The sequence below is a fragment of the Saccopteryx bilineata genome, chromosome 1, assembly GCF_036850765.1.
Source record: "Saccopteryx bilineata isolate mSacBil1 chromosome 1, mSacBil1_pri_phased_curated, whole genome shotgun sequence".
NCBI classification, from domain to species: domain Eukaryota; kingdom Metazoa; phylum Chordata; class Mammalia; order Chiroptera; family Emballonuridae; genus Saccopteryx; species Saccopteryx bilineata.
In genome coordinates this window covers 5,339,794-5,353,766 of record NC_089490.1, presented here as the reverse complement: position 1 = coordinate 5,353,766, position 13,973 = coordinate 5,339,794, and positions in this window count along the sequence as shown.

The following is a 13,973-nucleotide window of genomic DNA, read 5'->3' as shown; positions in this document are numbered from 1 at the left end:
TGTGAAAGGGCAGGGCATGGGGCGGACATGGTGTGGGGCATGGATTGCAAGGGGCGGGGATGGCGAGAATTAGGGTGGAAGTCGCAGAGCTGCATGGGGCAGGGTGGACGGCGATGCAATGAAGAGGCAGGTGGGACACTGCAGGGCAGGTAGACAGCAAGGGGTGGGGGCAGTGTGAGGTGGGGACAGTGCAGGGCCTGGACTTCGAGGGCAGGACACTTCCCTGTGGCGGGGTCAGTCCCTGGAAAGGAGCTGCAGCCTCTCCTAGGAGCTTCCTTTCTGGAGAGGGGGTAACTCCCTGAAGAGGGTTTCCAGTTTTGGATTTGGTGACCATCCGTGTGAGGGGCCGTTTCTCTGTAGAGTGGCTCTTCTTCCATGGAGGGGCAACATCTCCTTGGAGTTGTTTAGTGAGGAGCAGGAGCCTCCCCACCCCCCAGGTCTCCCTTGTCAACTTAAGCAACGTCCAGACCTGTAGAATATTTATGAGTTTATTTTAGCCAAACTCATGACAATTGCTGGTAATCAAAGTTTCAGTGGATTGAAAAAATGATATGGAAAATGGCATTTTGCCTTGTATTTTGTGATAGATATATAAATCTACCAGAACTTTCAACTGCCCTTTGGTTGTTCTGCCTGGGTGCCTGACCTCACCCTTACATACTGGACAATCATCCCTGAGGCAGAAGAGTTTCAGAAAGCAGAAACTGTAAAACCGCCGAAGGGAACATACCAGAACTTCTGACTTAGTACTTGCTCAAGGATTTCCCAAACCCTATATAATTCGCCTCATAGTCTGTATCAGTGCCCTTCTCCCTGGAGTAGTGCCTGGCAGGATTCCTCTCTTCCTTTCAATAAAGCCTGTTACTCTGGTCTCTGTAGACTCCAATGGATTCTTATATTTGGTGCCAAAACCCAGGACAGGGTACCGGTTTCCTGGACGATCCCTCTTTGCCGTCCAAAATTACAATCAGAGAAGCAATGGGTAGTGGCAGCTCATCCCAGGCTTACTCCCTGATTCTGTTTGGACATGTAATAGTAGGTTGATTGGCCAAAAATCTGACTCTGTCCCAAAATCTTGCTGAACCAGAAAGTAAGGAGTTTTCTTCCTTCCCTTTCCATGGTCAGTTTATTTTTTCCACAAAAATTTTCTCTGATCAGATGGTTTTCTCTGATATGCCTCAGCTTTTAAGAGGATTGACTTTCACTCTCAGTAGACTGCTTAGAAAGACTAGATGCCTAGCCAAACCTCTCTACTCTCTCTCTTGGAGCTCCCTGACAGGTGGTGACAACCTCTATCAGGGAAGACTCCCACACACAAAGATTTTCTTCTCTTGGGACAGTGAAAAAAGGGGTGATCGCCCCTTCTTGCTCACCTGTATTCACTATGGGCTCTTCAGAGTTTAAGCCTTCTGACCAGACTTCTCTAGGATGTCTCATAAAAACCTCACTAACTTGGGCCTCTCTGACCTTAAGCCAAAAAAATCCTCATTTTTTTTCCTCTAACACAGCATGGCCCCAATACAAATTAGACAATGACTCCCATTGGCCTGAAAATGAAACATTCAATTACAATATTCTAAGAGATCTTGACAATTTCTGCCATAGGACTGGGAAGGCCTCAGAAATTTTTTACATGAAGGGTTTGTTCTCCCTGCGCTCCTGTCCTTAATCTTTGTGCCACATGTTCTACATGCAGGCCATTTTTGTCCAGAGAAACCTCACCTAAAACCTGTGCTCCTAATCTTTCCTTCTCCATGGACTCCCAACTCTCTCCCCCTCCTGCCTGACCCCAGGGGGAGACACTCTTTGGGGACTCCTCTCTGGTCCCTCTGCAGACCTCTGCTACTGGAGTCTCTCCCCTCCAGAAAGCCCCCTCTCTTCACAGGATCCTGTTTCTTATTCACTTGCAAATACCAATCTCTCTTTCACCTACCCTGCTAGACAGGGGCCCCTTCCTTCTCCACTGTGTTCTTAAACCCCTCCTTTCTTCTTACAGATGGGTGGCTCTGTCTCTTTTTCTTGTTTGACTCATTCTCCCTTCCCCACTGACTTCGCCTGTATCTTATACATCCTCCCACCCCAAGGGCTTCAGCTGTCTCTACCCCCTCCTCACGGGTTTTGGCTGCATCTTACCCATTTCCTTCTCCTCACAGGCACCTATGCCTTCCTCCACCTCATCCTCTCACCTCTCCTCAGAGCTCTAAATCTTTTTGACTCCTCTGACTATGTGGTGCCACCACCAGCACTTTAATCTTCTCCCTTTACTCCTGCAAATTCTGACCATCCTTCTTTCCATCCAGCTGTTCATGCTGTCCATTCATCTGCTTTTTCTCTTCCTCCCCTCTATGGTGAGAACTCCTTTCCATCTCAAAAAAATTAAAAAAGGCCCTGGCCGGTTGGCTCAGCGGTAGAGCGTCGGCCTAGCGTGCGGAGGACCCGGGTTCGATTCCCAGCCAGGGCACACAGGAGAAGCGCCCATTTGCTTCTCCACCCCTCCGCTGCGCTTTCCTCTCTGTCTCTCTCTTCCCCTCCCGCAGCCGAGGCTCCATTGGAGCAAGGATGGCCCGGGCACTGGGGATGGCTCCTTGGCCTCTGCCTCAGGCGCTAGAGTGGCTCTGGTCACAACATGGCGACGCCCCGGATGGGCAGAGCATCGCCCCCTGCTGGGCAGAGCGTCGCCCCATGGTGGGCATGCCGGGTGGATCCCGGTCGGGCACATGCAGGAGTCTGTCTGACTGTCTCTCCCTGTTTCCAGCTTCAGAAAAATGAAAAAGAAAAAAAAAAAAACTTAAAAAGGCAGAGTTATCTATTAAGCTGTGTGAAGAAGTGATCTGTTTGTCTCTTTGTCAGAAAATATCTCTAGTATAATTTTAATAAATGAATCATTTTTAAAGTACTTTATTCCATTTTTTTTTCCTGAGGAAGGAGAGAGAGAGAGAGGAAAAGAGGGGGAGAGAGAGAGAGAGAGAGAGAGAGAAGGGGGAGGAGCAGGAAGCATCAACTCCCATATGTGCCTTGACCAGGCAAGCCCAGGGTTTCGAACCGGAGACCTCAGTGTTCCAGGCTGATGCTTTATTCCACTGCGCCACTACAGGTCAGGCTCTAGTATAATTTTAATTGAAACAAGTAAAACACACTCATTTAATTTTTTAGTTTATAATTTATAAGTGAAATCTTTGTTTAATGTGTAACTGTGTCTGTTTCTTAGGCCTTAAACTAATAATTACCCACCTCTTAAATCAAGGCATACTTATCCCCATGAACTCTCCCTGTAATACACCCACCACCTGTGGTCTCACCTTAGATTGAACTCAGACCCTCCGCAGTCTCCAACCACCTACCACTGCAAATCAAATCCTTTCTTTCCTCAGTGTAATAGGCTTCTTTAGACACTGAATTCCCAATTTTGCTCTCTTAGTCAAGCCCCTCAGTGAAATATTCTGAGCATGGCTTTTAAGGTCTATAATGGCCAGTGGAGTAACAGAAAATGCAAATAAGTCCCAAAAGATGTCAGAAAAGGCCCTGGCCGGTTGGCTCAGTGGTAGAGTGTCGGCCTGGCATGCAGAAGTCCCGGGTTCGATTCCCGGCCAGGGCATCAAAGCGCCCATCTGCTTCTCCACCCCTCCCCCTCTCCTTCCTCTCTGTCTCTCTCTTCCCCTCCTGCAGTGGGGCTCTATTGGAGCAAAGATGGCCCGGGTGCTGGGGATGGCTCCTTGGCCTCTGCCCCAGGTGCTAAAGTGGCTCTGGTCACGACAGAGCGATGCCCCAGAGGGGCAGAGCATCGCCCCCTGGTGGACAGAGCGTTGCCCCCTGGTGGGCGTGCCGGGTGGATCCCGGTCACGCGCATGTGGGAGTCTGTCTGACTGTCTATCCCTGTTTCCAGCTTCAGAAACACACACACACACACAAAAAAAAGATGTCAGAAAATACCAGCTTTTGGCATATGCTGTTAAAGGCTCCATTACCATAGAGGACTTCATAGGATTCCATCAGGATCCTGCTTCTAGAGTGGAAAGAAAGGTAATTGAACTGAAGCCTGCCTAGCTTCCCGGCCCCAAGATGAGACACATCTTTGCTGTGGAAAGAGGTAAACTAGAAGGTAAGCTGCCCCTTTGCTCCATGGAGGGAGGGTTCAAGCTCTCCTAGCCCTGCTCCAGCTACCTATTACCTGAATTTGTCTAGCATGCTGGGAATTACCACTGAAGGCCCAAGGATGTTGTTCATGAGCCTAAGGTATTTCTTCCAAGTAGCAGATAAACAGATGTCAATTTTTGTAAACACAAGGGCCATCTACTATGCCTTGCTTAAATATTTGAGTTTTATTTATCCCTCAAAGATCTCTCCTGTTGGTATTGACAGTCTGGTTTTGTTGCTTTATTTAATGTATAGTATCTCCTTTATTCCACTTGTCTCAATGCCCCATGCCTATTTTAGGCTGGGACCCGCTGCTAATTCCAGCTAGAAGCAGTAGTCACTAGGACATAAACTCTAGCTGCAAAGTGTAGAAATGTAACCACCCTTTCCCTAAGTGATTATAGAATTTACAGGTTACTCAGCAAGCTGTTCAAATATTGTCCAAGAGGCACTTCCAGCATTACATCACCCAAGGACTGACTTTCATGTGGACAGGTCCACACACCATGATTCTGAAAACTCCCACTGCTGCTAAAGTAGAAAAACGGCATGCCTTACTCCAACCAGAAACCGGAAGCTGGTTGGTCTACATATGGTGAATATATGAAGAAACTAAGGACTCTTTTCATCAGACTTTGGGAAAAGGGAAACTAGTAAAAAAAAAAGTCTACTTAATTGTCACTAAAGGTTAAAAATGTTTAAATCAAGAGTTCTAACTAGAAAGGAATTGTATGGTTTTGATAATAGAAGGTATAAGGTATGGAAATAGTTTTGAAAGAAAAAGCAAATTGTCATGAAAGCCAGTTATTTCTGAATAAGAAAGTTTATGAAAGTTGAAAGTTTATATAAGTTGTTAAAGATTTGTGCAGATTGTAGGAGGTTTGTAACTAAAAAAAAAGAATTTGAACAGTCAGAAAACTGGTTTTCAAAGAATGCTTAATTAGTCACCCCAGTTAACAATCCTGTAATCTCCCCACTTATTGGGATAGCTCTTTCCTCCATCCTGACCATCTGGAGCTCAGAAACAGATAAACAAAACTGACCCCTTGTCCATCTAATCTCTATTTACATCTCAGCCTGCCTCACCCAATCAGGGACTTTCTACTTGAGTGTACCAACACTTATATATGTCTCCCCACTAATTGGACAGAAACCTGTACTCTAATCTCTCTGACTCCAATTATCAACCTAATCTTATTTGAAGAGCCTCTTCCAATTCCTAGTACACTACCCATCAATCTGAGGACCAAACGAGCTCTACAGGTGTTTCCTCCTCTTGTTGCTTTAACAATTTCTATAAAAATAGTTCCAGGGGCAGGGGGACTGGTCACTACCATGTCTTATTCCCACTTTCTGTCTCTCTCTCTCTCTCTCTCTCTCTCTCTGAAGCCCAGAGAATTCATAAAAGACAAATTCATGGAATCAGTAGTTTCACACAAACTGGGTGTCTTGACTGTTGCCTTTTATTGGTCCATTCCTTCTCCTTTTTATTTTTCTAACTTTTGGACCCTGCCTTTTATGTTTGTTCACTACTTTCTTATAGAACTGCATGCAGACCTTCTCCAATCAGAAAATTGAAAAAACCTACCTAACCCTACACACCAACCCTGAAACCTGCCTTCACGAAACAGAAAAATCTGAAACCCTGTATCAGCAAAGCTATAAATTAACCCCTACTTTGAACAATGGTGGAAAAACACCTTGTTCTCAATGCTAGCACCAGTTATAGGATCAATCCTGCTTTTGTGCCTAATTTTAATGCTTGCCCCTTTCTTTATCAAGTTTCTGCAGGCCCAAATGAGAGAAATCTCCAAGATTACCTACAATCAAATGCTTTTACAACCCCTACTCTAACTGCCCCAGGGAGAGGTCCATGAAGGAGGCCCCTGACTGGAGCAAGAAGTAGCTCCAGAAGATAGCTGGTCTGCAACATACCTCTTTCTTGAACCAGATACCCTTTTCTTCTCCCCACTTCTTTTCCTTTTTATAATACCACAGAGTTGAGAAATGATAGATATATGAATTTACCAAAACTTCTAACTGCCCTTTGGTTGTTCTGCCTGGCTGCCTGACCTCACCCTTACTTACTGGACAATCACCCAGTATGCTGGCAGGAGTGTTCCCGGATGCTGGCCAACTGCCTCAAAGAGCAGCATTCCACAAATCCAAAACTGTAAAACTGCAGAAGGGATCATACTAGAACTTCTGACTCAGTACTTACTCAAGGCTCTCCCAAACCCAATAAAATTTGCCTCACAGTCTGGTACCAGTGCCCTTCTCCCCAGAAAAGTGCCTGGAAGGATTCCTTTCTTCCCTTCAATAAAGCCTGTTACTCAGGTCTTTTCGAACTCCGATGGATTCTTACATTTTGTACATTAGAATCAAAGTTGAAAATGGGGATTACATAAAATTGATTGGTGATAGATTAGGGAGGCTGAGAACAAGAACACAAAGATTGAAAATCTGTAGCACTAATTAAAAGTAAAAATGTATATACTGAAATTTCTTTTATGTGGGCAGGAATAAGATAGCTAACAAGGACCATGATAATAACAACAATGGGAGTGGTTGGCTTCTGCTCTGCTGATATGCTGGCTCTGAGGAGTGCAGAAAAAATTACCCTTATATATCAAAGACATGCTATTGTTACACAGGATAGACAGGCATCAGAGCAGGAAAAGAGGAGGGAAAACAGAGGAGGTTTTATCTCACCCACTGAAGGAGGGGTGGTCAGCAATCACACTGTCTGCCAAAACAAAATCACCAAATGTTCAAACAGCCTTGAAATACTGTATGTTAGTCAGAGTGTCAGTGAAAGGCAACCTTGGAAGTTACAGTTAAAAAGTACATGATCTTTAAGACCCCAACAGGTAGTGGTGCTCAGACAAGCTGAGTTGCCCACTTGTATCTTGTGCAAAGTGCACAAGATTGCTTAATGAACTGCTTGCTTTGCTTGAACACTGCACCCTATTCTCTGCCTGAATTATTTCTCACCTAAGAAGCCCTCTTGGACCCGAGTTTTCTCTGGTGCCATTATCAGGTACATTATTGTAGATGCAAAAGACAACAGACAGGCTCACATAAAGTAAGCCTTTGACCTTTGTTAGAGAAAAATACCTCTCTATACATGACTACCCACCACAAACTGCTTGCTTTTAGTTAGAAAGTTTTAATTTCAGACCATCCTGTGTGGTTATTTTAGGTCTATGAGTTTGTAAGGCTACTATGCAAGCTCCCCTGAGCTTGTCAGGTTCAGCATGTGGCCCCTTTTTTGTCCACATCCTCCTCAGAGAGATGCTGGCTTCCTAGAGAAGTGCTCCCCTGTCACAGTAGATCCCAAGCTTTACATAGATCAGGGATCCCTGATTTGACTACCCCATGAAGTGTGACACTCCTGCTTAACAGCAAGGCTGGGAGCCTCTTTGAGACTACTCTTGAGGGGGCTATGCAGATTCTACTTATTGGTACTGAGACCAATCACCACCTGAGAAAAGACATGACCAACACAAGTTAATTGTAAAAATCACACAGGCAGTTCATTACTCACAGATCATATGGCATACCTGTGTACAGCTTACTGGGGCACCGTCAGCGTGCTTGTCAACTGTCCTTGTTTAGAGCGGCCAGCATGGAGACTCCACATTCAATGTTGGAGTCTGGTCGAGTAACTGCAGCTGGGGACCCATTGGCTTTAGTACCCTTTCTGGCATACACCTTCTAACAGGTGTTAATCTCTGGATTATCATATCAAGACACTTTTGGGGATTTCCTTGCAGAGAGCTTTTTTTTTTGTTAATCTACAGAATAGTCACATTAAGCCATGTTTAGGGAGTTTCTTACAGAGAGCTCTTTTTATCTATATATAATTTCACACACACATTAACTGGGCCCTGAGCTAAGGGCATGGTCTAGCCTATCATATCCCTATACACTAGATTAGCTCCCACCCAAAGGGTGTAGGTTATTCACTTATCTTAGCATCTTTTAATATCATATTGTAACATTTTTATATATCTTCTATACTTTCTATATTTCTATGTATTTAATTACTATAACATTATATTACTGTAACATTCTCCCCCTTGATCCTTGTGAGCTAAAAGTTTTTCTGGATTCTTATGCTTATTCAGTAATGCTTGTTGTGTTTGTGTTGGCAGGATGGTAGATATGGATGGAGTAAGAGAGAGAAGAGAGTTGGAAGCTATATTTTAGGGAACTTGGAATGAGTGCTCTAGGGAGAAGCCTCAAGGTTCCATTTAGTCTAATCTGATAGAAAGCTCCAGTATTCATAGGCCTCATGGCACATTAGAGGAAACCATTGTGTCCTGAGAAGTTCATTGTCCCCTCAGCGCATTGCCTCAGGTTTGGGAGGGGTTTACCCAAGGCACTGCCACCAGATGCTTTGGGGAACAAGAAGGAAATTGTTGCATTGTAGGACAGGCACCATAGGAGTCAAAAGTGGGTGGAAAACTCTGGGAGGTACAGACCTGAGATGGTTTACAGCAAGAAAAAAAGTTTGTTTCAGCCAAAAAATACAAACATGGTCCTAAAAGAGATACAAGTTTTTTCTTAATTTGTTTGCCATTTCTTCTACCTTTCACCTCAGTGAAAGGTTTGAGGCACATTGCATATTTATTGCTCAATTTTTCCTAGGATTTTAATTATTTCATTGATTTGAGGGAGAGAGAGAGAGAGAAGCATGCTCATTGCTCCACTTAGTTGTTCCATTTAGTTAGGTGCTCATTGGTTGCTCCTTTTAAGTGCCAACAATGGGGCTCACACCTGTCACATTGGTGTTTGGTACAATGCCATATGCACTGAGCTACATGGCCAGTGCCCCATAGGATTTTTTAATGTATATTTTAATCATTCATTTGAAGTTATTTTATATTTCTAATTGTGATATGTTTGGGGGGTTATTTAGAAAATATCATTCATTTCTTAAAGCATAAGGAGCTCATGTGTCTCTTTTATTAATATTTTTAGCCAGACCAGGCAGTGGCACAGTAGATAGAGCATTGTACTGAAATGCAGAAGACCCAGGTTTTAAACCCTGAGGTCCCCAGCTTAAGTGCAGGCTCATCCAGCTTGAGCAAGAGCTTAGAAGCTTGAGTGCAGGGTCACTGGCTTGAGCGTGGAATTATAGACATGACCCCATGATTGCTGGCTTGAGCCCAATGGTCACTGGCTTGAAGCCCAAGGTCTCTGGCTTGAGAAACGGGTCACTTGCTTTGATGTAGGCCCCCATTCAAGGCCCATAAGGGAAAGCGATCAATGAACAACTAAGGGAGCTGCAATGATGAATTGATGCTTCTTATGTCTCTCCCTTTCTGCCTGCCTGTTCCTCTCTGTCTCTCTCTCAACCTATATTTTAGGTTAATGGCCCTGAAAACCAAACACACATTTTATATTTTTTAAAACCTGATAGCTGGTTGGATATTGCTTTCTGTTGCTTTGTGGTCCCATTTCAATATGTTTGAAGTGTACTACTCTGTTGTCACTCTGTGCCCATGGTATTTTTAGAAAAAAAAAAACTTAAGTACAATCACCTTAGTGTTAACATGAAGACTCCAAGGACCAGCTTGTTGACACCTTACCTTATTTCTTGAGTTTAATAGGTTTTGTGTTTCCCAACAAAAGTAATCTGTCAGGTTTGTTACATGTTCTCAAATTAGCTGCATGTTATTCATGTCACTTTTTTTTATGAACTGAGAAGCAGGGGGGAGGCAGACAGATAGACTTCTGCATGTGCCCAACCGAGATCCAACCGGCATGCCCAGTGGGGGCCAATGTTCTGCTCATCTGGGGTGTTGATCAGCTACAACCAGAGCCATTCTAGCGCCTTAACTGGAGGCCATGGAACTGTCCTCAGAAGCTGGGACAACTCTCTTCCAATGGAGCCTTGGCTACAAAAGGGGAAGAGACAGATAGAGAGGAAGGAGAAGGGAAAGGGTGGAGAAGCAGATGGGCATTTCTCCTGTGTGTCCTGACTGGAAATTGAATCCAGGTATTCCACATGCCCGGTCAACACTCTCCTTCTGAGCCAACTGGCTAGGGCCTGTCCATGTCACCTTTAAGAATCCAAGATTCTGGCCCTGGCCGGTTGGCTCAGCGGTAGAGCGTCGGCCTAGCGTGCGGAGGACCCGGGTTCGATTCCCGGCCAGGGCACACAGGAGAAGCGCCCATTTGCTTCTCCACCCCTCCGCCGCGCTTTCCTCTCTGTCTCTCTCTTCCCCTCCCGCAGCCAAGGCTCCATTGGAGCAAAGATGGCCCGGGCGCTGGGGATGGCTCTGTGGCCTCTGCCTCAGGCGCTAGAGTGGCTCTGGTCACAACATGGCGACACCCAGGATGGGCAGAGCATCGCCCCCTGGTGGGCAGAGCGTCGCCCCTGGTGGGCGTGCCGGGTGGATCCCGGTCGGGCGCATGCGGGAGTCTGTCTGACTGTCTCTCCCTGTTTCCAGCTTCAGAAAAGTGAAAAAAAAAAAAAAAAAAAAAAAAAGAATCCAAGATTCTGGCCTGACCAGGTGGTGGAACACTGGATAGAGTGTCGAACTGGGATGCTGAGGACCCAGGTTTGAGACCCTGAGTTCACCACCTGAGCGCGGGCTCATCTGGTTTGGGCAAAGCTCACTAGCTTGGACCAAAGTTCACAGGCACAAGCAAGGGGTCACTTGCTCTGCTGAAGGCCTACGGTCCAGGCACATATGAGAAAGCAATCAATGAACAACTAAGGTGTCACAATGAAAAAAATGATGATTGATGCTTCTCATCTCTCTTCATTCCTGTCAGTCTGTCCCTGTCTGTCCCTCTCTCTGACTCTGTCTATATATATATATATATATATATTAAAAAAGGTAAAAATAAAAAGAATTCCAGACTCTGGCCTGACCTGTGGTGGCACAGTGAATAGAGTATAGATTTGTAACATTGAAGTTGCTGGTTTAAAACTTTAGGGTTGCCGGGTAAAGGCACACATGGGAGGCAACTACTCTGAGGTAATGCTTTCTCCTTTCCTCCCTTTCTCTCTGTCTCCTCACATTTCTCTATAATCAATCTATAACATTTTTCCCAAAAATCTAAAATTCTCTTAGTAAGGTTTTTGAAATGTCCTATATATGCAATATAACCTCATTGTCCTATATTCTTGGGAATGTGAATTTCCCTTGAGCATGTATTATACGTTGAATATCTCTTGTCCATCTCATTATTTCACCTGATTATTAGCCCAGCTGCTAGAACTTTCAAAGTATGAGGATATTTTTAAATTTTATTGCCCACAGTGTCGATGAGTTGTCCTGTGACATGAATGGCTGGGGCACTAACTCCTGAGAGTCATGTGCAGCTGAGATCATGGACATGTGTCAGCTAAGGGTAAGCATTGTTTCTGTTTCCTCTGTCAGTTACTCGGTTTATTTTGGGGGGTATGGTAGAATGTGGTAGTGCTGTGAGTTATGTTTCTCTCTTCTACATTTACATTGGTAGTGAAATATATTTTAGCTTCCTTGTTGAACTTAGAGGTCTATGAGGTTTCCTTTATGGAATACTGGCTGTTTTTGCATTGCAAGTATCAGATTCAGCTCCTGCATCTGTCATGCAGCAAGTGGGGTCAGGCACTTGGTTCCATGTCTGAAGTTTGGTTATGGGGTCTTGGTTACACATCAGGAGTCTGTCTCCAGGGTCTGTGGCCAAATCTGTATTCTGTTGTGCATCCAGGGTCTGAGGTCCCTTTCCTGTAGCCTCATATCTGAGTTTTAGTGTGGGGCCCATGAGGAGCTACAGTTCTAGGGCATGACGTATAAACTCTGGTGTCTAAGGCACCATGTCAGTTTCTGGCATTGGTGTTTTCTAGTCTCAGTTGGTTCTGTGGACCAGTGTTTGGAGTTCAGTGCCAAGTTTTCTTTTTGGTTTGGAAGTCGGTCCAGTGCTCAGCTTCAGTTGTCTAGAGTCCTTGGGGTTCTGATTCTGTCTGAGGTCTCTGTGTTCAGTAATGGTTGTTATCTTCACATTGGCAGGAAAGGAGATACTGGTGGGGAAAGAGAGCAAAAGGAAATTGGAGATTCTATTCTATAAAACAGAATATGTGAGCTCTGGCCACTTGGCTCAGTGTTAGAGCATTGGCTCTATGTATGAAAATCCTGCATTTGATTCCCAGCCAGGGTACACAGGAGAAGTGCCCATCTGCTGCTCCACCCTTCCCCCCTTTCCATTCTATCTCTTCCCCTACAACAGAAGAGGATCCAATGGAGCAAAATTGGCCTGAGTGCTGAGGATGGCTCCTGTTGCAATGGTGCAATGCCCCAGATGAGCAGAGCATCGCCCCCTAGTGGCATTGTTAGGTGGATCCTGGTCAGTGGCATATGGGAGTGTGTTCTCTGCCTCTTCATTTTCACATTAGAAATATACAAAAAATATTTTAAAAAATGGAATTGGTGTTTCAGGGAGAAGCCTCAGGGTTTTAGTTAGTATAATCTGACGGAAGGCTCCAGTATTCATAGGCTTGATGGTACATTAGAGGAATCCATTGTATCCTGAAAAGTCCATTGTCCCCTCAGCCCTCTAACTCAGGTTTGGAAGGAGTTTCCTTAAGGCACTGCTGCCCAGCTGAGAGGGGAAAAAGGATAAAATAGGTTCCATTGTAGGAGAGGCACCAGGTAAAAAAAAATGGGTGGGAAACACTGAGGTTCAGAATCCAGAGTGTTTATGGTCAAGAAATGTTACCCCTCCCAGCTGAAGAATAGAAACATGGTCCTATTAGAAATCTGGGCTTGTTGTTCTTTTGTCATTTTATTCTGCCCTCCTGCTGAGAGAAACACAGTGGCCATAATGTGGATTCATCACTCCACTTTTTATTGGTTTTCCAAATTTATCCATTCACTTGAGACACACTGAGAGAAACATTCAATCATTGCTCCACTTAGTTGTTCCATTTAGTTATGTGCTGACTGGTTGCTCCCTTTAGGTGACAACAGTGAGACTCACACCATTAACCTTGGGATTTGGGAAAATGGCATCTGCACTGAGCTACATGGCCAGTGCCACATAGGTTTTTTTTTAAATGTAGTATTTTAATTATCATTCAATTGAATATATTTTAAATTTCCAATTGTGATGCATTTGATGTGTTATTTAGAGAATGTCATTTATACCTTAAATTATAAGGAGCTCATAGGTCTCTGTCATTAATGTTTTTTAGGTTCATGGTTATGACAGCAAGACATACACTTTATGTTCTTTCAAACTATGAAGCTTGTTTTCTGTTGCTTCGTGGTCTCTTTAAATATGTGTAAAGTGTGCTTCTCTGTCACCTTGTGCACATGCCAGTTTCAGAAAAGAACTTAAGTACAAGTACCTTAGTGTGAGACATGAAGACTGCAAGGAGCAGCTTATTGACCCCACTTGTGTCCAATAAGTTTTGGGGTTTCCCAAAAATATATAATCTGTGAGATGTGCCACATGTTCTCAAATTAGCTGCATGTTATCCATGTCACCTTTGTGAATATAAGATTCTGGCCTGACCTGTGGTGATGCAGTGGATAGAGCGTCGAATTACAATGCTAGGGTTGCCAGTTTTAAACTTGAGGATTGCTGAGTCAAGGCACTTATTAGAGGCAACTCCTCTGAGGTGATGTTTCCACTTCTTTACGTTTTTTCTCTCTCTCTCTTCTGTCTTTATCTAAGATCAATGAATACATTTTTTTCAAAAAATATTACATTCTGTTATTCAGTTTTTGAAGTGTTCTTTTTTGTTGTTTTTTACAAAAATAGAGAGAGAGTCAGAGAGTGGAATAGATAGGGACAGACAGAAACAGAGAGAGATGAGAAGCATCAACCATCAGTTT